The sequence below is a fragment of the Callithrix jacchus genome, chromosome 6 (assembly GCF_049354715.1).
Source record: "Callithrix jacchus isolate 240 chromosome 6, calJac240_pri, whole genome shotgun sequence".
Taxonomy (NCBI): domain Eukaryota; kingdom Metazoa; phylum Chordata; class Mammalia; order Primates; family Cebidae; genus Callithrix; species Callithrix jacchus.
This window is the reverse complement of record NC_133507.1, coordinates 97,315,677-97,340,295: the sequence shown is the minus strand read 5'-3', so window position 1 is coordinate 97,340,295 and position 24,619 is coordinate 97,315,677. Positions and strand designations below refer to the sequence as shown.

The 24,619-nt window shown below is 38.0% G+C and overlaps 1 protein-coding gene and 1 long non-coding RNA gene across 8 annotated transcripts in view; one reads left to right on the top strand and one right to left on the bottom strand.

Moving 5' to 3' along the window:
- The window catches only part of NCKAP5 (NCK associated protein 5), a 1,002,432-nt gene that overhangs the window by 601,132 nt on the left and 376,681 nt on the right, over positions 1 to 24,619 (bottom strand). For 2 of the 7 annotated variants that reach the window (XM_035305070.3, XM_078327942.1), the window contains exon 1: positions 10,329 to 10,715. The exons of the other annotated variants lie outside the window; for them this stretch is intronic. The gene's annotated coding sequence lies outside the window, so the exon portion shown is untranslated. Of the gene's footprint in view, positions 1 to 10,328; positions 10,716 to 24,619 lie in introns of those variants that run through there. 7 annotated transcript variants of the gene reach the window in all.
- LOC118154613 (uncharacterized) lies at positions 9,249 to 12,391 on the top strand. The gene is made up of 2 exons (XR_004744717.3): positions 9,249 to 9,406; positions 12,178 to 12,391. It is a non-coding gene; the product is annotated as an uncharacterized LOC118154613 (long non-coding RNA).

Sequence of the window (24,619 nt, the reverse complement as noted above, 5' to 3'; positions counted from 1 at the left end):
TCTAACACTAATGCATACAATAATGTGTATGCTTATATTTACGTGACATATTCTCACTTGTTTGACATATTATCATTGAACAAATAGGAACCTTACCCCCTCTATTGAACCCGATTATATAAAAATAGAAACTACAATTAGGCACCTAGATGAAACCCTTCATTTGAATTAACAACCCCATTAGGAAATATTGTGACTCCAAAATAACCACTGTAGAGTGATTATGGCTCATTTGGCATATCTTTGTTCCAATCTTTCTAAAATGCTTTTAATTGTCTTATTATAAATGTTAATAATATATAATGTTTATATTTGTATTTTTATCAAATAACATTTAGAAATCTTTGAAAAGTTATCCTAAGCCCACATGTTAAAAAGCAAGGTCAATATTCTCACAAGCATACACAATTTGCAGTTTAAAACATTAAATAAATATAAAATATCTTGAATGTATTATAACTACCAAATTAGAAAATGAATGTGCCCACATTAACCAGTAGAGACATATCATTATCTCATATTCATGGGTTATCACTGGACAATTAATGGAAGAAATGCACAGTCTATAGTTCAAAACAAATCAAAAGTTTCTGTCTCAATCTAGCACACTAGACGCCACTTATTAACATAAATGTGCTCAGGTAAGTGCCCTTTCTGGATGCAGCTCTCATCCTCTGTACCTTCTCTCCTAGATTCACACAGTAACAGAGGACCATTCAATCTTGGCCAGTCAAACAGCGACAATGGTTAGATCATGAGGCTGGAGACATCATAATTTTCCCTGCTTACCCTCTACGGACTGTAGGACCTATGGAGTGCACGCAATCGCTATTCACACAAGAAAAGTAGGAATTTTATAATTTTACAGTGACTTTATCTAATGTAGACAGCCAAACAAAGAATTCAGGAATCCATACAAACTTTTTCAGCTTGAAGTAGTCAGCACGGTCAAGGACACTGGTATGTCTGTGTAGCACAAGTTAACTTAAAATTAAGATACTAGTGGGCAGAAATCTGTCAAACAAGGGCACAAAGAAACACAACTCAAGGTTTTCAAGGCCATGTGAAGTGCAAACAAGCAATATCACTAAAAACAAAAAGGATCCAGGTACTCTATGGAATTGGAAACAACAAAAGAGAAAAATATTCAGAAATATTCACACTAATGACTACAACTAGTTTGAATCATGTGTAAGCTCCCAGACACATGGACAGAATCATAACAGGTGTAAGAATGGAAAGAAGCAAATACAGAGATTAAATGAGTTATTCATTAAGCAGCTAAATGTATTTATATTCATAAATATGTAAGAAAACTAAGAAGCTTATGATAACTACTCTGATAAATAATTCTGGAGAAAAAAGCAGCACAGCTTTTCATTATACAGTATTGCTTTATTCCTTTGCCTTTTTGTAAATATTGTTAAGAACATTTCTCAAAAATAGAAAATAATCAGGGGAAAAGAATATCATTATTCCGTGATCTTACATAAATGGCTAAAAGGCCAGATGCTTAACTGTGTACATAGATAAAGGAGAACTTGAAGATTGTGGACAAACCTAGAGGTCGGTTCTTGGAAATCAGAGAGACAAATGACGGGATCCAACATTATGTGCTAAAATATTTGCATAGAAATGCATAAACTCAACAGAGCTGGCAGCAACATCTCTGTGAACCTTATACTGTGCCCACTGTCCTTTCGGATGAAGTTCATGATGAAGAAAACCAGCAAAAGTGCACCTGGGCCATGCAAAGAACCAGCTTCCCAACTGTAGGGTATAGAGTCTCTTTTCCACATTGTAGACATTCCTCTGGCCTACAAAAGCCCATTCCAGTGCAGGAAGCTAAGCTCTAAAGACTACACAGGGTCACTCAGGGCACTATTACTTACACCTGACTTTTGGCTTGAACTAACTGGGTTGTGTTTTAAGTACATTTTATTAAGAAAGCATTTGGACTACAGAGTGCCCACCAAAAACAAACAAAACAGTGCACACCTGCAAAGACATCCCTGTCTCCTTGGGTTTGGAATACGCTGGGAGCTCCTCAGTGTCTTTGATTACTGTGTACAAGTAGTGTAGAAATCTGAATCACTAAGCACTGTTCATCTCTAATCACTCCCTGCTCCTCACTCAAATCCACCTTCTGTATCATTTCAGATTCATGTTCTTAAAACTATCTACCCAACTTCACCTCTGACTCAAAATCGTCAGCAGCTTCCAGCAGCATTTCCCAAGATAGACTCTACAAACAACACTCCCATAATGTTCTATTAAGAATAAATTCAGTAGCTGGGTGTGGTGGCTCACACCTGAAATCCCAGAACTTTGGGAGACTGAGACGGGCAGACTGCTTGAGTTCAGGAGTTTGAGATCAGCCTGCACAACATGGCAAAACCCTGTCTCTACAAAAAGATACAAAAATTAGCCAGGCATGATGGTGCCACTAGCGAGGCTGAGATGAGAGGATTATTTAAGCCAGGGAGGTTGAGGCTGCAGTGAGCTGAGATTGTGCCACTGCATTCTAGCCTAGGCAACAGAGCAAGAGCCTATCAAGAAAAGAAAGAAAGAGAGAAAGATAAAAAGAAAGAAGGGAGGGAGGGAGGGAAAGAAAGAAAGAGGAAGAGAGAAAGAAAGAGAAAAAGAAGAAAAAAAATAAATTCAGTGATCAAAACTATTTTAAGAAACTCTTAGAGATTAACAATATGGATTCATGTACGAAAACCTCTGAGAACTTTTATAGGAGATAAATATTTTTAAAAACTTTATCCCAGCTTTTCTCACTTTTTCAACCATGGGGACTTCTTTTGACTAGCAATTCTACAATATCCAACAGAACCGCCTTTCCAGGAAGACAGGTCTTGGGAAATGCTGCCCCAAAGGATGAAGTTCAAATTCCTTGACATGCGTGTGATGACTCATATTAATGGGTCTCTGCTACTGCTCCACTTCCACCTCCCACCCTCTCTTCCAGGTACCCGCCTGAGCTCAAGCCCTCTGCTGACAAGAGTGCTCTCCCTCCTCCCCCAGCAGGCCTGTCCCAACCACACCAGCCTCATCCATCACTTCCTCTTCCAATCTCCTGTTCCACTGATTTCCTTCTTCTATTTTCCAGCTCTAAATTAAGTCTTTTAGGAGGATCTTACACTTTTGTGTTCTTTTTCTTCACCTAAATTTTAAGTTCCTTGAAGGCATTTGTATGTTATAATTAATTTTATAACTTATAACTAATTACATTTTACAACTAATGGCTATGAATTCATGAAACCTAAGATAAGATCTTCCATGCATGTTAAACAAATGGTATGTTTTAATGAAAATAGATGAGTTTCTCCAACTATGTCAGTGTAGCAAGAGAAAGAGGGAAATCATGTCAAAACAGAATACAATTCTCAGAGTAATGTGATTTACCAGAGTGACTGAAGGATGTCCACAAAGCAACATCAGGATTCCAAAGTTCTACAAAATCATCCCCAGTGCCAAAATGTTGAAAAAGAAACCACAGATCAAAAGTTGTAGTGTGTACCAAGCCCTAAAATTGACTGTCCAATGAAAAAGAGGATATATTCCCTAATCTAAAGTAGACACAGTGATTCGCAGGAAGAGAAGAAAAATAGGGACAGGTCTTTTGGGGTCTGTGAAATGCCAAATCAGATTAATTTGCTAATTTATAATGCAGAAAATCCCCAAATTTCCTTCCTTTCTACATGACTTCTATTCAACACATATTTAGTAAACACTAGGCATTGGGAACTGAGGAAAAAAGACAGCTGGAAATGTCTTGGGGAAAATTGGGACAAAGCATAAGGTACAGAGACACAAATATTTATACCTTCTGAAAGTCCTAGTAAAATGAGAGAACAATTTTTTTAAAGTATATTAACACAATGAGGATGAGGCAGCCTAATATAAGTAAGTCTGATCTAAAACCTGTCAAAAGCCATAAATGGACAGATCCACGAGGTGTGAAATTTACGTGTTTCTTTTATTTCTTTTGAGAACCAATGACTTTCTGTTGCCAAATGTTCAATATTAGAATAAGGAACACCAGTGGCAATCACTCTTCTAAGTCCACCACATTGCCTGACACATGGTAGGCACCTAATAACAATCTGTTGGATAAACCAATGAATGAACAGATGAGTGAAAAAGGCAGGAAAGGAGGCCTTCCACCTATGCACAAAAGTGCAGTGTTTAGCTGGATCTTGTTTGGTGCTGTAATTCCTTTATACTGCAACACAGCGAAGCGTGGGTTATACAGACCAATCAATGCCTTCTTGTGTTAACTCACACCTCCCTTAAAAACATCCTTATTTAAGATCAAAATTCATAGGTGAAACATAACATTCCTACGATTCCCTTCCCATGTTACAGTAATGCAGGCGAATTTAGTCCTCCTACGATAAACGTACCATGCCAGAATTTTGAATAAATAGTCCATTTTATACAATCTCAACAGGAAACAATGGTGGAGTGAGTGACAGCTGAATTTAGACACCTGTCCCTCGGGAGGAGGTAAGGAGAACTGCACTACAATATTAGAATTTTAACAAGTTTAGGTTGTAAAAAAGTGACTAAGAGAAAATAACAAAAGAAGAATAGTTTGGGAGAAGGCAAACTATACAAATTTGTATCAGGTGAAATGTGTTATATATCGAATTTGACTATAATGCCAATAGATTGAATGAATGCATCTTATTTTACTTACGATGCCACACTTAACATTTGGCATATATGTGAAACTTGATACAAATTAAATTAGAAAAAATGTTGGTAGTTTAAATCTTATCAAAAGAAAAAAATAAATCAGAAAAATGATTGATGATAATGTGGTCTTTAAGGAAGAACCTTACAAGGAAGGTGAGGAGGACTTTTTCCCTGGAGGTATTTGCAATGAAAATGTGCAAAGAACTGAGAAATGGAAAAGAATTCCTTGCTGTGTGGTGAAAAAAAGTCCAGTCTTTTGTCTCTCATTTCTATAATGCTGTTAACAGAGAGTATAGGGGATCAAGAGATTGTTGAACCCAAATACAACCCTGTATATTGTAGTTATTACAGAAATCACCTTCCAGGTTTCCAAACAATTCAAAACACCAACAAAAACCACCTGAGGAAGGCTTATCTCATAGGATAACTCTTTCCTTTGCAACCCACAGTGTTTTATTTAATAACACCAGGATGACTCTTGTTTACCTTATTATATAATATCTCTACATAATGGAGAAAATATCTATTTCACAGATAACAATGCTGCTGTCTTTGAAAAAGTCCAAAGCTCTAGTATGCTTCTGACACACACCAGGGCTCAATAAGTGACATCATTTATGAAGATGACATTCCTTACTATTAGGCTGTTATTATTTCTTATCATATAAACCCCTCTTCCAGCTGAGAATAAGATGATGTTTTTCATCTTTGCATCCCTTGCAGCCCAAGCACAGTGACTTTTACAAGCATTTGACGAATTTAATGTTAACTGAAATGTGAAAGCTTATCTTTAAACTGGTTTATCTCATGAACTGACCTGTCTGTATCTCAAGGAAAGAATAGGTATCATCTCCCATCATACTTGTGGAGGGCAGCACTCCCTCTGAAAGTAGCTAGAGTAATCTCTAATAACCCAGAGATTTAGGCTAGCTCTGAACTAAAATGCTATCATATTTAGGAAGGAAAATAATACCCAGGAATGCCAATGTAATTGCTTCAGATTATAACCTCCCTATTAATGGTTGTTCTCTGTGAGGTGCAGGGAGGAGGTTGAGAGATGAGACTAATGTAAAAAAGCTAGCCTCATCCAGTCCTAAGTGATATGAAAATTATATTAAAAGACCATAGCTGCTAACATCTGTTGGCTTTCTTGTGTGTGGGCCACTGTCTCATGCCCTAACATATGTTAAATTTTATTCTTAACATCTTATAAATGCACATTTTTTTATTTTTATAAATGATGAAACATGGTTAGAGAGATTCATTACCTGGATGCAAATCACACCAATAATAAATAAGAGAATCAGGCTTTGAGTTCAGGTCTACATACTCCCAAGTTTGAAGGAGTAATCCTACACAACATGTGGTCTTAGCAACACTCTGAGTTCACAAATCTCCAGCTATTTAGAGGCCACAGTTTTACCTAAAGCAGCAAGTACTATGACTTATGTTCAACACCCTCAATACAACATAAATGATTAGCTTCTCTCCCTTTCTCTAAGCTCTTCCCACCTGCTGCAGTACCCAGAAATCTAGGTACTGGCATGCTTCTTATAGAACCTTGTAGGTTATGTTCATGTCTGAGATGAGTAATAAGTTCACAGAGACTGTTTATTTAATCCAATGCCACCTACTCTCTGAGAAGAAGGCCATGTGAAAACAGTGCTTACTAGGAGAAAGAGGATGGAAGGGTGTAATATCCAGGAAGCAATCCCAGTCCGGGGCAGCAGCCTTCAGCAGCAATACTGCACTACTACCCTATGGCAAGAAAGTCTCACCCACCCACATTCTCGCTCATCTACAGCAACCCAGAGAAAAAAACTATATATCAGATGTTTTAAATGAACAAAGTATCAGTTAAGAATGAAATGGCACAGTTCCACACAAAAAGCAGGAAGGTTTGTTCTCCAATATTTATTATAGCATTTTAGTTCAGAGCTAACCAGGCCTGTTGTCAATTATTAAATGGGTGATGACACAAGTAATAGGGCCCCCGATTAGGGGGCTACAAAGAAGACTGACACCCCTGAGCCAGGATGATGTTAGCCATCAGCACAGTGCTCATAACTTACTCTGCTCAAGTCTCTCATGTCTTAAAGAAAAATTTGAGGAGTATGCCTGAGGTTGGAATCAACTTCACCTTGTCTCTCAATTTCATTTGAAAACCAGAAGCTGCTGAAGTCCCCTGCCAGAAGAGGGCTCACCTACCCTACTATGCCCAAACTAACTTCCCAAATAGATCTATATTGTTTGTAGTGTGTGCCTTTCATTGACCCAGAACCAACCTAGAGATTTAGGTTAGCTCTGAAATAAAATGCTGTAATATTTAGGAATGAAAACAACACCCAGGAATGCCAAATACGGAGTCACAGTCTTGAGTAAACAGACTCTCTAGGAAAAAACCCTATATGTTTAAAACTTGCCACCAACCTTCATGGTGTTAAAAAAATAAAAAGCTCCCCTGGGCATCTTGAACCTTCCTCGTAAGAGGACTTGCCCTAGGATTAGCTTCTTGGCTTACCTGTTATTTAGTCATACTCAAAGCCAGCCCCCAGTCATAATAATCTCTCTACCATATACCATCTTGTTTATAAAAATTTGAATAAAACTTTTCAAAATGATACATAAGATCAGCATGATATCTGAAATGCAACCCAAAATTTATAACTATCAGCTAGCATTATAAATCCCTTTTCTGTAGGAAAGTCATCATGATATTCACAACTACTAAGTCAGAAGGGCTGCCCTCCATGTTCAAGGAGCAGAGAAAGGAAATCTACCCCAACGCCTCTGTACATCCTTTCTAACAAGTATTTTAAAAAAGAGAAACTGCCATTTATCCACATGAGATATGACTGGTTTTCAAAGTAATGGGTAAAAATGACCAAAACCTTGATTGTCTTCATTATGGCTCACATAAGGCACACAAACTCTTTTTTTTTATATTCTAAGTACAGAAAATTGCTTCATTTCTCAAGTAAATATATGCTAGAAACTTGCGGATATCTCAAGAATGCTTTGTAGCTAAAGAAAGTAACATCATTGCCTACTCATTTTGCTTAATTTGCTAGTCTCCCAGCAACTTTGTGCTAACACTTTCATCCCATTTTAGATCCTAGGATAAGGCAATAGTCCAGAGCCCTGGAAAGCCGCCACCTCTAGCAGTTCACCAGGCCACTGAAGCCCCTGGATGGAGCTTCTCTGCAGGACACCTTCCTGGTAATATACATGTTACGTGCAGCTCATGTATCTTCTCCAAGTTGCATTCCAGTAACTAAGCTTCAGAAGCTTCTTATGAATTGTTTATTCTGTGTTTTAAAGCTCCATCAGCTGTTGGGATGATTTGCAATATTTTTCTTTTTGGTTAAGAAGGATTGGTGAGCATTACTGGCCTTTTGGTGGAATCCTTGCTATTTAAAATTCCTGCTGCTGGGATTAAAGGAGATAATGTCTTTGAAAGCCTTTTGTAAACTGTAAAGTCAAATGGAGTGTGCTGTTATAACATAAACCACCAAAGCAATAACCATAAACCAGCTGCAATGGGGGGCCTTAAAACGCTGAAACACGTTTGGGCCTTGTTTTTCCTCCATTCCCACCCTTAGGGCCTAAGATGGTGCCCAGCATATAGGAGCCTCTCAAGGAAGTTTTGTTTGGAGGAATAAATCAATGACTCAGAAACATCACATGGTTTTTCAAAGTAATGTCCCTAGGCAAAAAGAAGCTAAGCATGACAATTTGAATAATGAAAATATTCTGCCCAAAATACTGGGTGCTGGGGAGAAATGGTACAGAACAAAGTTCTTCTAAAGAATTTATTTGATAATGAAATCTGGTCCTTTACAGTCAGACTGGGGAGGAGAAGGAGTACATACAGGTACATACATTTATTAGTCCAGAAAACGTTAGTTCAGGATGGCTTAGAGAAGGAGGCTGCCACCCCAGAAAAGGGAAGAGAGGCTGCAGTTTGAGAGGCAGTACCAACTAAAACAAACAAACAAACAAAACAAAACACACAGAGACAGTAGGCAAAAGCTACTCCTGCAAAGAATATTATAAATGCCGGCTTTTAATCTGGACTGTGCCTTTAAAGTGGTGGAAATGACCAATTCTGTGTCTTAGGAGGGAGGTGGCATGAAGCCGGGAAATAAATGACTGAGGGAAGGGATACAGATATGAAATGATTTACTTCTGGGAAATGCTCTTGTAAGCATTTGCAGGAATAGTTCTGGTTACTAGAGGGGTGGTTTATTTTAGGCACCTATGTATGGGGAGGAGTGAACAAGTTGGTGGGGATGAAAATAAAAAGGGAAGTGGTAGCGGACAGGAACAGGGATCTCATTCATCAGACTCAGAAGCCTCAAGGATGAGAAGAGAAATTCCGGGGTGGCTGCCCGTTACTCAGCAAGAAGGCGAACACTGGTTTGCTGCCTCAGCACTTAACCCGAGAGAAGGATATCCTAACAGCCCTTTTTCTCTAAGGGGTAGGGTAGGGTACGGTAGGGTGGGGCCAAAAGGAGAGGAGGAGGAAGGCCTGCCTCCCTGGAGGTCTGCAGGACTCAGCAGCAGAGACGGCCTTGCACCAGCGCTCCGCTCGGTTCCAGAATATACCCTATTTCTGCCCATCAATCAGCATTAAGCCAGTTTGGAGCTGAGCTTCAGGCACAGGCAGTTGCCAGTAGCAACAGGGCACAGGCTCTCGGTAAGCTGGGCGGGAGGTGGCAGCAAGGGAGGGGACGCCTAGGCGAGTGGCCTGAAGCTGGGCAGACAAGGTCAGGGATCGCTTCGACACGCGCAAGAGGGAGACAGTGCGGGGTGCGGGGGAAGAAGGATCCTTGTGTTAGGTGGGGAGAGGCGTGCCCTGCTGGGGCCGGGCCAGGGAGTGGCCCAGGCCACTGACCTCGCTGGGGAGCCGGGAGGGAGTTTTCTTAGTGGCATAGCTAGGCCCCTGCCAAACCCAGCGGCCTCCGGGCCCCTGGGAAGGCGCCACTCCAATGGCTCCTAGACACTGGAGTCAAGGCCAAGTGGCAGGAGAGGCGCTGGTCCTGGGCTTGGGTGGACCACCGAACTCAAATCTACCCCTCCCCTGCAGCCCCTTTACAACCCCACAGTTCAGGAGTCTCTGGAAGATGCCAACGTGGAAGTGTTTCTGCACTTGTGCGTGTTTTCATTTGTGCTACCCACACAAAAGTGAGGCCCCACAGGTGGAGAGGAGGGCGTGTGTGTGAGCGCCTGTGGTGCGGGGCTCCGGCTACGTGGGAGCTGGGCGGGGATGCGCACACAGGGAACGATGCGCACACAAGGATCAACTCCCACCCGCCGTCCACCTCAGGTGTCCTGGCACAGGCTTTCAAGGAAGGGAGAGCCCCTAAAGTCGTGCCATCTCCCAAAACTTCTCCCCCTGCCGTTGGGCTACGGTAAGGGGGAAAGGACGCAGGACCCTGAGGGAGACGTATAGTCTGAGGACAGAGAGCAGCAGAGAAGACCAGGCGGGAGGCACGGAAGCATGCAGTCTGCGGGACTGGGATAGAACGGGTACTGGGAGCCACGCACTGAAGGGCTGGGGCCAGGGTGGCGGCGCGCCGGGGACGCGTCTGGCGGGGAGTGGGCTGGCGTCTCCTTACCTGGCCTTCGGTGGAGCATGCTGCTGCGGGCGGGGGGACGGTGTGGGCGCTGCGCCTCCAGGGGCTGACCCTGAAGCGCCTTCACTTCGGGGGCGGCAAGGCTCTGGCTGCAGAGCCGCGAGTTGCCAAACTTGCCATGTCCAGAGCACGGAGGCAGCCTGGGCCACGCGCGCCCCGCAGCCCGGGCACCTCGCACTCCTCCGCTTTGTTGTGTTCCGCAGCCAGTCCCCCTGTGCCTGCCTCCAAGTGTCCCCGCGCCCTCTTCGCTGCGGGCCTTTTCACCGGCCCTCAGGGAGGCTCCTCGGATGGGCAGTGCCACTTTCCTCTTGGAGGTGCTTGTTAAAGAGCTGCCCGGGAGCACCAGGCGGGCTGCTAAGCATGTGCTCTGATGAGGAGGAGGCTGGGGCCCATCGATTCCCACCCCCTACCCAATCCCCCTCCCCTCCCCTCCACGGGCCCCCCCATCAGAAGCTGCTTAGGATCGGCGCTGTCAAATCCAGCCCATCTGCTGCAATCATAATCAGTCTCAACCGAACGGTTCTGACAAATCTCCGCCTGGAGCTGGAGTTGGAGAAGCCGGAGAGTGAGGGGCGGGGAAGGGAGGAGGGGGTGAGGGGACGATGGGGACCGAGTGTCCTGAGAGGGGGCCGAGAGGCTTCTATTGTCTGCCCCTAACGGAGGAAATGAAAAGTGAAGCAGGGATCCAGAAGGGGAAATAGTGCTTTCATTTCCTTGTAAGAAAAAAAAAAAAAAAAAAAAAAAAAATCTATTCCCGCCGGTCCCTGGTTCCCTTCACTCCCCCACCCCCAACCTCAGCCCTATCTGGATGGAATGGAATGAATTTCTGCTAACGAACTAAACAAACAGGCCCCTTAATCTTATCATGGGGGTGACCCAGAGACTGGCACAGATATCCAAAGTATCATATAATTGGCAGGTAAGAGCTGGAACTAAGAGCCATTTGTCTGGAGTCAGAAGTTGGTTCCCAGGTGCATTTGGGAATAAAGCTCTTCAGTGGAGAAGGGCCCTGCAATTGGCCAGGAAGCTTGGCTCTTGGCCTCCTGTTGACATTTCCAGAGATAAAAGGAAATTTGCTTTGGGCAAGAAAACGATGAACTCCACTTAGCCCCATTTTTAATTTAAAGGATTCTCATAATTTTTTTTTCATTTTCGCATGAAAATACTATTTTTCAAGAAATGCTATTTTATTAGAAAATAATGACTTCAAAAATTGAATTATTTTTCAAACAAATTGCTTCATCTGTAGATGAAATGGGATGCTCCTTTCAATAACATGCTTTGACCTATTCAAAAATGCCACTTTAATACAATCGTATATATTTGTACTGGTGATTCACAAGGATCACCTCAAAAATTGTTTTCTTAAGTATAATATAAATGACAGTAGTCCTAGAGACATATAAAAAAGTCTTAAGGCATGAAAGGACACAACCAATGGGATTATGCCCGGTTTTATATATTCTTCTCAAGTGCTGGGAAATGTCCAATTGCCCTGAACGACGGTATTTGTTTGGGAAATAATTTGTTGGATAAACAAATCACCAGTGGAAAGTTGAAGAAAATGTTTAAGCCATTTATTCAGAGAGGTATAAGAGCTAAGCAAAAATAAGTATAACTTACTGTAAAAATTGAATAAAATTCTAAATTAGGGATCAAATCATTCTTTTGCTTTATGCTGTACTTGAGAAATGTGTGCAAGCCACAATAAGCACTCGCTTTCTAGGCAGAGACTGTGCTTTCCATTTATTTTATAGTCCAATGATGCTTACAACAGCACTAGGCTATGGGCACTCTATGAATACTGATAGTTTGAAATTTTGATTTACAGGTCAGAATTAAAACTGCATACATCATGGAGACTTTACAGCTGAGGCAAAGTGGAGTTCAAGTGTTACCTTCCCAATAAGTAAATCGTGTAAGTCAAGGACAGTTACTGGTCAGATTTTACAATACTTTTATGAATATTTAAAAGTTTGGAGTTTTTCATTGATAATTTGTTTAATGTGCTTATCGGTATTAAATAAAAATTTTGCTAAAATTAACATAGTGCCAAGAAATGAATATTTCAAAAAGGGTCCTCTCCTCTAGAATGAAATATCATGCTGGTGCCTATTTAATTAACATTGTCCAGGAAATTGCTGTTATCCAGGAAGAAAAGAGTTGAGCTGAGTGTCAGCCACCGGTCTTCTGGCACCATCCTGCACAAGAAATTTATATGTTCTACTGTGTTATTTCCTCGCTTGGTAGTCTCAGTTGTATCGCAGCTAACTTACAGCCTAAATCTTCAGGCCACCTCCAATTTATTAATTCCTTGGTTCTAACTTCAAGATATAGCCCAGCATGTTTTCTCAATTATTTATTGAACAATTACTATGTGTCAGTGTTGGAATATATGAATGAAAAATCAAACAAAAATTTTTGACCTTGTGGAGCTTACAGTCTGGAGAAGAAGACAGAAGTTAGAAGAGAATACACAAAGAAATTATACTCTCTGTTAGAAAGTAATCAGTGCAACAGAGAAAAATAAAGCAGAGTGGCCTGTGTGGTATACAAATTTAAATTCAAGAGTGGTCAGTGAAAATTGCACTGAGAATGCTGAGCCTAAATTAATGAATAAAGGAGGTGTGGAAGCAGGCAAGCCATGCAAATATCTGGGAAGATGGTCCCAAGAAGTGGGAAAAGCAGGTGTAAGTGGCTCTTAAATATAATTGTACCTGGCAAGGTCTAGGAACATTAATGAAGCCTTGGGAATGGAACACAGTGAGGGGAGAGAGTTAATGAGAGTGGGCCTAGAAGACAGATCATTGGGTGGGACCTACTAACAGGCCAATTAAAGGACTTGGGATTTCACTCCAAGTGATAGGGGAGGACACACAAGACACAGACGGAGTGACATGATGTTCTGACTTTCGTTTAATGGATTGCTCTGGCTGCCATGTTGAGAATTAATTATAGGAGCAGAGGAAGAAGCAGCGAGATCTGTTATTAGGCTATTCCAAGAATTTAGGTAGGAGATGATGACTTGGACAGGGTGATAGCAAGAAAGACAATAAAAATTGGTGGCAATTTTAAATTGCTTTGAATTTAGAGCCAACCGTATTTGATCAGGGTGAGTGGCTTGAAAGAAAACGAGGGAGTAAAGAGTAACTCCAAGCATTTGGCCCTACCAACCAGAAGGATAAAGTTGCTACTAGTTGAAATTAGAAAGACTATGGGTGGAGCAAATTGTGGTGGAAGAATCAAGTTCAGGCTTTTACAGGTAAAGATTGGAATGCCTATTAAGTTAAATTTTAAAAATAATTTATGTAAAGCTTGTAGAATAGTTCCTGGCTTTTCTTAAGTACCATACAAATGTTTGAGCTGGTGGTTATTATAGTTATTAATGTTTGCCAACCAAAATGAGATGTTGAATAGATGATTGTACCACAATTGTGGTGGTGGTTGCCAAACTATGTTTTGTTATAATCCAATTGTGACTCATAAACTGGTGAATTTTATTGTACATAAACTAAACCTTAATAAAAACATTTTTAAACAATGAAGAACTTAGTCTCATGTTTTAATAGTGAGAGTATGGAACTTTTCCATTGGAAAAGAGGAAGCTTCAGAAGTATCATCATTTTGCATACCCAGTGAAATAACTGATCCAAATAAACATCACCAGTAGATGCTAAACCATTAAGTAAATATTTGATGGAAAATAATGAGGCAGGTGAATAGGGTCTAGCGGCAGGGAACCTGAGCCAATTCACGCTGACTTCCTAGAACAAAGTCAAATGGAAAGCCCTAACTTTCTGCACCTAAGTAACAAAAGGACTGGAGGCCACTCCCTTTGCAAACCACCGCCTACTTTCTTGTGGGAGATGGAAAATGGAAAGTATCTTTGATTGGTTACTTTCCACAACCAATCAGATACTTGCATAGGGAGTAACCATTGTAACTTCACTTCAGCCTTATTGGTTGCTTCCCTCCGAGTAATTATGCTCACTACTTCATTTACATAGGGTGTACACAAAGTAACCAATGGGAAAACTCCAGAGGGTATTTAAACCCTAGAAAATTCTGTTCTGGGGCTCTTGAACCCCTATGCTTGGACCCACTCCCACGCTGGGGAGTGTACTTTTGTTTTTAATAAACATCTGCTTTTGTTGCTTCATTCTTTCCTTGCTTTGTTTGTGCATTTTGTCGAGTTCTTGTTCAAGATGCCAAGAACCTGGACACCTTCCACTGGTAACAGTAGATTGTTCCAACTACAAATACTGCCTCCTGACTTTTTGTTAACTGCAAAGGGGGAAACTGTATTATAAAGGGAGAAATCACCTGATATGTTTCTCCTTATATGATGCTCTATGAAAAGCTTTTTGCAACATATTTTCGTGGAAAACATGTTTAATCTGAGTCTAAGCAAGTCCTTTACTGCAGTTTCCACCTTACAGGAAATAATGACAATAGAGACATAGATAAATGACATCACAAGGAAACCATGAGGCATAAGCAGAATATGGAACTTTCTAGATATCTTCAAAAAGTCAATGTCCATAGATGGAAAAAAGTAAAGGGACTACTGTAGATGAAAAGAGACATGACAATTAAATGCAACTAATGGGATTATGCATCAGTGCAAAATAAGCAGCTATAAAACACATTTTGGAAATGATTAGAGAAACTTAAATAAGACTGGTATTAGCTGACATAATGGAATTTTCATTATTTTTTCTAGGGATAAGTGATATAAAGAAAGTAGTCCTTATTTTTAAAAGACCCATGCTCAAATATTTTGGGTTGAAGTATCATGATAGTTACCACACACTTTGGGAAAAAATATACGTGAAGTAAAAATATTAACATCTGTTGATGCTAAGTTGTGGGCAGATGAGTGTTTTATTATTCTGCTCTTTTAATTTTTCTATTTATTTAAAATTTTTCTTAATAAAAGTGAACAAAATATACTTATAAAAATCTATGCATCAAAAAGTAATTATAAGAAAATTTTAAAAATATAGAACTTGATGTCTCAAAAATACCAAAATTACAAGATGGAAAAAAAGCAGTGCATGGAAGGAGATTAATCATTTTAATGGGCATTCTAGCAATGAAGAAAAATGCAAATAAATGTTCAAAGTACCCAACTAAAACAGAACAAATAAACAAAATAAAATAAATCAAAGTCTAATAAAAGAGAACAAATCAATACAGGATCAACAGAGCAAAGTCTGGTTAGATGAATGAAAACCGTGGAGACATAAATCAATAAGCCTAGGAACAAAAAAGACCATGTAACTAAGGATACAATAGATTTCAAAACTAATGGGATTACTTTACCATGAGCAATTTTATCTGTTTTCAAATTTATTGACATCAAGTGATCAATGTCCTAAAATAAACTTTTAATAAAATTCAACTATCCATGGAATCTTGAACAATCAAATAGATTGAATCAGTAGTTGAAAAACAATTTACTCCTGTATAAACATAGGTCCAAATTTTAAACATATTCCCTGAGATAAAATTTACCCAAGTGTTGAATTTGTTTTTAGCATATGCACAGTTATGTAACCATGACCATCCCCTTAGAACAATTTCTTTACCCCCAAAAAGTACCTATTAACATTCACTCCTCATTCTCCAGGCAGAGGCAACCAATAATGTGCTTTCTAACTCCATAGAATTGCCTATTCCGGACACTTCATATAAATGGAATCATATAATTTGTAGCCCTTTCTCTGATTTCTTTCATTTAGCATAATGTTTTCAAGTTTTGTCCATGTTGTAGCATGTATCCGTACTTCATTCCTTATTTCCAAATAATATTCCATTGTCTTAATGTACCACATTTTATTATCCATTCATCAGTTAATGGGCATTTGGGTTGTTTCCGTTCTTTGGCTATTATAAATAATGCTGTTGTAAACATGTAAACATTCATGTATAAGCTTTTCTGTGGGCATATGTTTTCATTTCTTCTAGGTATATACCTAAACAATGGAATTGCTGAGTCCTTTAGTAACTCTGTTTAATTTTTTCAGGAACTGCCAAGCTAGTTTCCAAAGCAGCTGTACCATTTTACATTCCCACTAGCAATGTATGAGCATTCTAATTTCTCCACAGCCTCTCTAACACCATTATCCTTTGTTTCTAGCCATGCTAGAGGATGTAAAGTGATGTCTCATGAATTTTATTCACATTTTCCTGATGGCTAATGACATTCAGTATCTTTTCATGTGCTTATTGGTCATTTGTATGTGTCTTCTTTGGAGAAATTTCTTTCCAACTCCTTTGTCCATTTTCACATTGGGTTATTTGTCTTTTGATTGTTGAGCCATGGACTCGTTACCCAATCTTCACAAAACTTGAAAAATAAACTCTAATAATCCATACCTCACAGAGAGTTACAGGGAAGTTTAAAAGGAGGTGGAGGAGAAAGAAAGAAGAATAGAAGGAGGAAAGAGGAAAATTAGGGGAAGGGGATGGGGGAAAGAGTTTTATCAGGCTAGAATGACTCTGATACCAAAAGTAAATATAGGCTGTATGGAAAAGGAAAATTAATGAGGCTCTCAAAATTCTTAATAAAACTGAATCCATCAATGTGGAAAATTATAATAGTAGCAATAATAATTATTATAATTAAATGGTGTTACCAAATAAGATTTATCTTGTAATGCAAAGATGATTTGGTCCTAGAAAAATCTGTTAATTTAATTTCCAAAAAAAAAGCATAAAAAATTTAAAAAGATAATCATTTCAATAGATGCTGGAAAATTTTGATAACATTCAACACTTATTCATGGCTTTAAATAAATAAATAAATAAATAAATAAATAAATAAATAAATATTTCACCTCCCTAGGAATGGAAGGGAATGCCCTTAACCTGATGATAAAGGATGTCCACCAAAAAAAAGTCTATAGCTCACATTATATTAAATAGTGAAATTAAAGAACATTTTCTTTAAATTTTTCCTCTAGACAAGGATGTCTTCATCACCAATTCATTTTCTCTAAGATCTTAGAGTAATTATTATTTATCACAATGTTATAATCTCCACAGAAAACTGAAGAGAACCCAGAGGCAAATCAGACATAGGAAGAAAGCAGCATGTTTACTAGATGAAAAACAATATACCAAAATGGATACTCTTGCTAAGATATGTATCAAATTATCAGAAGTGTATACTTTAGGAGATCCCATTTAAAAATAGTAAAAAACAATTTAGAAGACAGGAATAAACTTAAAGAGATGAAACAACTTTATAGAGAAAACTTTGTTGACAGGCATAGAAGAACTGAGTAAATGGTCAAACATATAAAAGAGATGGATTAGAAGACTCAATCTTCTGTCTTAATCTTTAAATGTGAAAATCAATCAAAATCTCAGCAGATTTACACACTGAATGCACCAGATATTTCTAAAAGTTTTTCAATTAAAAAAAAAGGCCCAAAATAGCCAAATATATTCAGTAATTGTGAAACCTTTAACATTCCAAAGAGGGTCAGTTACCTTACTGCAAAATAATGTAACTCAACAGGTAAGAGATATGGACTAACTGAAATAGAAAGAGAGCTTAGAAACAGGCCCATTTTTATGGACTCAGGGTAGATGACAGAAACAGCATTATTAATTATTGGGGAAGGATTTACTGTTCAAAAAACAAAACTAGAATCCAACCTCAGGCCATTTCCAAAACGTAAACTCAGATTAAAAACTAAATGTAAAGAGCAAATTTATAAGACTTTTTGAAGAATGCTTTGGAGGATACTTTCATATCAGGTAGGGAAATATAATGAAATATTTTACTGTGTAAAATTTTAAACATTTGTAAAAAAAATACCATAAACAAAATGAAAAGTCAAGGCACAGACTAGAAGAACCATGAAAAATATGTATTACAAAAAGAATAGGTATCCTAAATTTGTAAAGAACCATAAATGAGTGGGAAAAAGTGAAAAAAATAATGGGGGTAAACATAGAAATAAGCAGTTCATAGAAGATAATTAAGTGGCAATAATTATATTAAAAATGCTTAATATCAGTACTGGGTAAATGCAAATTAGAACAACAATGAGGTAGTATTTTGTGCCTATCGTATTTCCAAAAAATAATCCTTATTACACTATGTGTTGATGAGGATGTATAGAAAGACCTCTTCCACATTCTCGGTGGGAACAATTTGGATCTGCTTATTAAGTTGAAGGTGTCCGTCCACTGTGACACGACAACCCCATATCTAGGTACTCAAGGAGAAGGCTCACACATACACATAAGCACACCTGGAACTCACACAAAATCCATTATATTAAGTCTCAAACTTTAATACATTCTGGAAAGTATAACTATTACAAACTATATGCACATGTACCAATAAAAATTTTTTAAATGTAAATAAAATTTTAGCTGAAAGGCACAAAAGAAAAAATAACCAAAAGAAAAGAAATAGGGTAACAGTAAAATGTAATAATAAAGTAGAAAACAGAAAAGCAATAAACCTAATTAATGAATAAGAATGTAGTTGTCTCTCTTTTTTGAATAGACCTCTACATAACTTCCACTTCTGTCATCCCCTGAGAGAGCAAGACCAACCCTTCCTCTTCTTTCTGCTCTTCCTCAGCCCACTTATTGTGTAGATGAAGAGGATAAAGGTCTTTATGATGATCCACTTCCATTTCGTGAACAGGAAACATATTTTCTTTTCCTTATGATTTTGTTAATAGCACTTCCTTTTCTCTAGCTTACTTTCTTGTAAGACTGCAGTATGTAATACACATGACATATAAAATATGTGTTAATAGACTGTTTATGTTATCTGTAAGGCTTCCAGTCAACAGTAGGATATTAACAGTTAAGTTTTTGTGGGAACCAAATGTTATTTAGGGATTTTTGACTGTTCAGGGGTCAGTACCCCTAACTCCTATGTTGTACAAGGGTCAATTATACAAGATAGGAAATGAAAAATGGGAAATAACTACTGAAACAAAACAAATTAAGAGGCAACTTCATAGACATCAGATACATGCAAAAAAATGGAAAACAAAGATAAAATTGAAACTTTGGAAAATACATTTACTAAAATTGGCTCTGTTAGAGATAGAAAGATTAATAAAGTTTTCTAAAAAATAATTAATATACCAACCCACAAAAACATATCTAGGCCCAAAACACCCAAAGTCAGATCACTCCAATGTTCCACATTTACTCCAGGACAGGAAAATGAAGAAAAACTTCCTAATTATTGTTACAGAGCAAATATAACATTGATAATTTAACTTGCTAAAGTCAGCTTTTAAAAAATGAAATTACAGGCCAATGGTCACTATACATATCACTGCAAAAATAGTAAATAAATATGAGCAAAACAATGTAACATTGCATTAAAAAATTATAGCCAAGTGACAGTTAATCCAGGAATGCAAGTTTGGCTCAATATTCATTAATCCAGTAGCATATGACACCCTGTTAATAAATCTAATGGAAAAAAAATTACAGGATTCTCTACATGTGTTTAAATTATCTTTAAGAAAATTTAAAACTCTTCCTGATGAAGATAGAATTAATGCATATTTTCTTAACATCATAAAACGTATCATGCTTTTGATGTATATTTTCTTAACATCATAAAACAAACACATATGCTTAGTCCTAACATCAGTATATCACTTAATGGAGAACTACTTGAGACACTCAACTTGATCAGCAACAAGGCCAGGATGCCTGCTGCCTCCACTTCTATTCAACATTTTATTGGTGTCAATGCAATTATATAAATCAAATGGAGGCATAATAATTGGAAAAGAGCAAGTATAAACTGTATTTGTTGATGACATGGTAGCTTTCCTAAAAAATGTAACAAATTAATGATAAAATTAACTCAATAAAATTTAGATTCAGTAAAAATTAATATGTAGAAGTCAGTTGCTTTCAGTAAACTGGTGGAGGATATACTGATAGAAGAAACCTCATTTACATTAGCAACAGAGATGGATAAATATGTAGGGAAAATGAGAAGTAGAACTGTATAAAACTTATGTGGGAAAAACTTTAAAACTCCTGTAAATCACAAAAATAGATGTGAAGAAATAGAAGACACTGGCTGTTCTATACCAGAATGACTCAAGATTATAAAGCTGTCAGTTCCGTCTAAGTTACTTCATAAAATTAACACAATTCCAATAAAAATAACAGGTTCTTTGGGAGCTAGACTAGTTAATACTTAAGTTTATGTGAAGAAACTTCCATGAAAAGGCAGGAAAACACTAAGAAAGAAAATCCAGGAAGAGAAAATAAAGCACACAGTAAATTTACTATAAAGCTTCTAAAATAAAAACAGTGTGTTGCAGGTGTGTGTCTAGACAACCATGGAGAAATAGGTTTGAAAATACAGAATAGATCCAATTGCCTGTGGACACTCACTACACAATAAAGGTGGCATCTCAAATCACAAAGAAGGGACTTTTAAAATAAACGGTGCTGAGACAACTGGTTGGCCATTTAACCAAACATAACATTAAATGTTTACTTCCCAAACCACACATAAGAATAAACTCCAAATAGATCCAGGATCTAAATGTAAATAATGAAACCATGCTATCACAAGGAATAAAAAACCACAGGTGAATTCCTTTATAAGCTGGATGAAAGGATTGGTTACCTGACAGTGACTCAAACTCCAGCCATACAGGATTAGTAAATTTGACTATGTAAAATTTTTTAAATAGTATAGTATATCAGTTTTCCATAGTTGCTGCAACAAATTATCACAAACGTAGTGACCAAAAACAACACAAACTTATCCTACAGTTCTATAGGTTAGGAGCCCTGCAGGTCTCACTGGTACAAACTCAAGATGTCAGGAGGATTGCATTGTTATCTGGAGGCTCTTAGGGAGAACCCACTTCCTTGCTTTTTCCAATTAGTCACATCTCCCTCTGCCCACAACCAGGAATGTTTTTTAGCTTTTAAGGACCCATGTGATTACACTGGACCCTCCTGATTAATCCAATATAATGTCTTCATCTCAGAGTTCTTAACATCTGCAAATCCTTTTTTCCATGTAAAGTAACATTTTCAAAAAGTCTAGGCATTCAGATATGCACGTTTGTGGGTCATTATTTTGTTTACCACACATACATAGCAAGAAAGAAAAACTCAAAAAAAACCCCCAAAAATATTCTAAAAATAATTTGAAAGACTTCTGACAAAATGGGAGAAATGATCACAAATAAGAGGCCAGTATCTATCCCTAAACAACAGCAGCAGCAGCAACAACAAAAAGCTCTTAAAATAAGAGGGAAAGGCCAAAAACTTAATAGAAAAATTGGCTATAGTGGTGGACAGACAATTCACAAAACAACATGAAAGTGGCCTTTAAACATAGGAAGAGATAGTCAAGCTCACTCATAACTAGAGAAATAAACATTTAAACTATGCTGAGATACTATTTCTCATTCATCAGATTGGGGGACATTGAGATACTGATAATTCATTCTATTGGTAAGACTGGGTAAACATGCAGTCTTATACATTGCTGGTAGAAATATAAATTAGTTCAAACATTTGGGAGGAAAATTTGACAATAAGCAAAATTCTGTTTTCATTTACCATTTCAGTACACATTCTCACTTTGGGAATTTACCCTGAAAGTGTACTTCCAACAATACAAAAGTGCATAGGCATTTACTGCTGCACTGTAACTGCCCATTGTTGCTCCAAATGTCACTGAAATCATCCTTGCTCTCCATATATTCATTCTTATCCCTATTTTATGGCTTATCTGTCAGGCTTGGATTGTATACTACATTCACCATGCTTCTGACACAAGAATACTCACAGAACAACCACAAGCGTAGCCCTAGACTCATTTTCATTGTTTTCTTATTTTATCTTTTAAAGTAACATACACATTCAGTATTAGGATATGAGTTCTACAAGTTCACAAGTCTGCCACTCTGCAATTATGAGTAAATCATTTCATCACTGGATTCTTTATCTATAAAGCAAAAGTTTAACTTAAAATTCCTTTTCAGGGCTGGGCATGATGACTCACACCTGTAATCCCAGCACTTTGGGAGGCCGAGGAAGGTGTATCACCTGGAGTCAGGAGTTCAACACCAGCCTGGCCCACATGGTGAAACCCCATCTCTACTAAAAATACAAAAATTAGCTGGGCGTGGTGGCAGGCACCTGTAAGCCCAGCTACTCTGGAGGCTGAGGCAGGAGAATTGCTTGAACCTGGGAGGCAGAAATTGCAGTGAGCTGAGATCATGCCATTGCACTCCAGGCTGGGCAACAAGAGCAAGACTCGGTCAAAAAAAATAAAAAAAATAAAAAAACAGCACTTTGGGAGGCTGAGGCGGGTGGATCACGAGGTCAAGAGATTGAGGCCATCCTGGTCAACAAGGTGAAACCCCGTCTCTACTAAAAATACAAAAAATTAGCTGGGCATGGTGGCGCGTGCCTGTAATCCTGGCTACTCAGGAGGCTGAGGCAGGAGAATTGCTTGTTCCCAGGAGGCGGAGGTTGCAGTGAGCCGAGATTGCGCCATTGCACTCCAGCCTGGGTAACAAAAGCGAAACTCCGTCTCAAAAAACAAAAACAAACAAACAAAAAAAACTTCATTTGCTTTATAGAAGGGTAAATTGAACTTACATAATATAATATTTAGGACCACACAGGAATTTTCGGCTTTTTAGCCACCAGAATGGTGGAGACTTTAGTGTCCCGGGGCTAAACAGAGTGGTTTTAGGGATAGCTTAGAAGAACATGGGCACAGGAAATCAAATTTGTGATGACTCAGATCCTTCTTATTTACTTATTTAGGAGTTGGTACATTAGTGCTTGCAAAATATGCCAAGAAAAAAAAAATTTTAATTCATTCTAGATCAGGAATTGGCACCCACAGGCCAAACCTTGCCATTTTTTTTGTAAATAATGCTTTATTGAAATAACACTTTATTGGAAAAGTTACACCCGCTCGGGTACGTAACCTTTGTGGGTGTTCTTGAGCTATGATTACAGAATTGAGCAATTTGTGACAGTGACCATATGGGTATTACTCACAAAACCAAAAATATTTACTATGTGGTTCTTAACAGAAAAAGTAGGCTGACCCAGCTACAGAAAATATTGCCTTCTTACAAGATATCATAAACATGAATGCATACTTTTTAAAAAACTATTCATGATTATAATTTGGATTTATATTGACATAAATAGAGTAATTAAATGCATGTTGTAAATTCTAAGGAGTCTTCAAGTTTCTGACACCACTTTTTCTACAGCACATACATTGCTGCTGAATGTCAGTGACATCCCATCTTTAATAGTAAGAATAGAAGTGATTTTAGCTAATTAACATTTGAAATTAACTTTTTATAGCCAGCAATAACTACAGCAAGATTATTTCTAAATAATTAAAAGATAGAGCTCCTAATGAATAGGCATCTGCTATAACTTTCTTTATAAAGACAATTATAGTTGTTTATATCATTTCAAATTGTGCTTTGTGTATTCAAAATTATATTTTTTTCAAACGTAAACTCGAGTTTTTTCAATCTATTTATTTTTATAAATTGGGACTATGAGAGTTGCCAAATTTCTAAAATATCTTATAAAATCTTAAAATCACAAAGTCACTATTTGGTAGTTAAACTGTTAAAAATATCAAGAAGGCTTGGCCTCAGAATTTCTTATGAAAGGAATAGTTTTGGGAGGTATTCTGGAGAGATGCTGGAAATTAAAATAAAGGAAAGAACCAAAGCTGAAACTGATACCTATGAAATTGAAAAATGTTAGCACCATCACAAGTTCTTAACTTTTAGGAACTATATTCTAGGTATACAGAGCATGTGTTCTGCCTTTCTACTATTTTGGCCTGTGCGGGCAGGATATTTTGGAAGAATAGGCTGAGTTATTCTACAGTAACAAACAACCCCCAGATCTCAGTGTCTTGAAACAAATGCCTATTTCTTCTTCACACTACCTGTTGGCAGGGGATTCTGCTCATGGTAGTCATTTTATGACCCCAGCTTTAGGGAAACCAACAGCTTGAAAATTGCTGGTTGCCATTTGAGAAGGAAAGAGCATGTTGGGCAGTTGCAGATCCACAGTTAAATGCTTCAACTTGGAGTGTCACTTTTGCTAACAGCTCATTGGCCAAGATAAGTTATATGACCCCACCCATCCACAGAGGAGCAGAAGTTGCAATTCTATCTGCCTATAAGGGAGAGAGCTGGACATATTTATTGACAACTCATCAAATGTTTAGGGTAATGATTAAA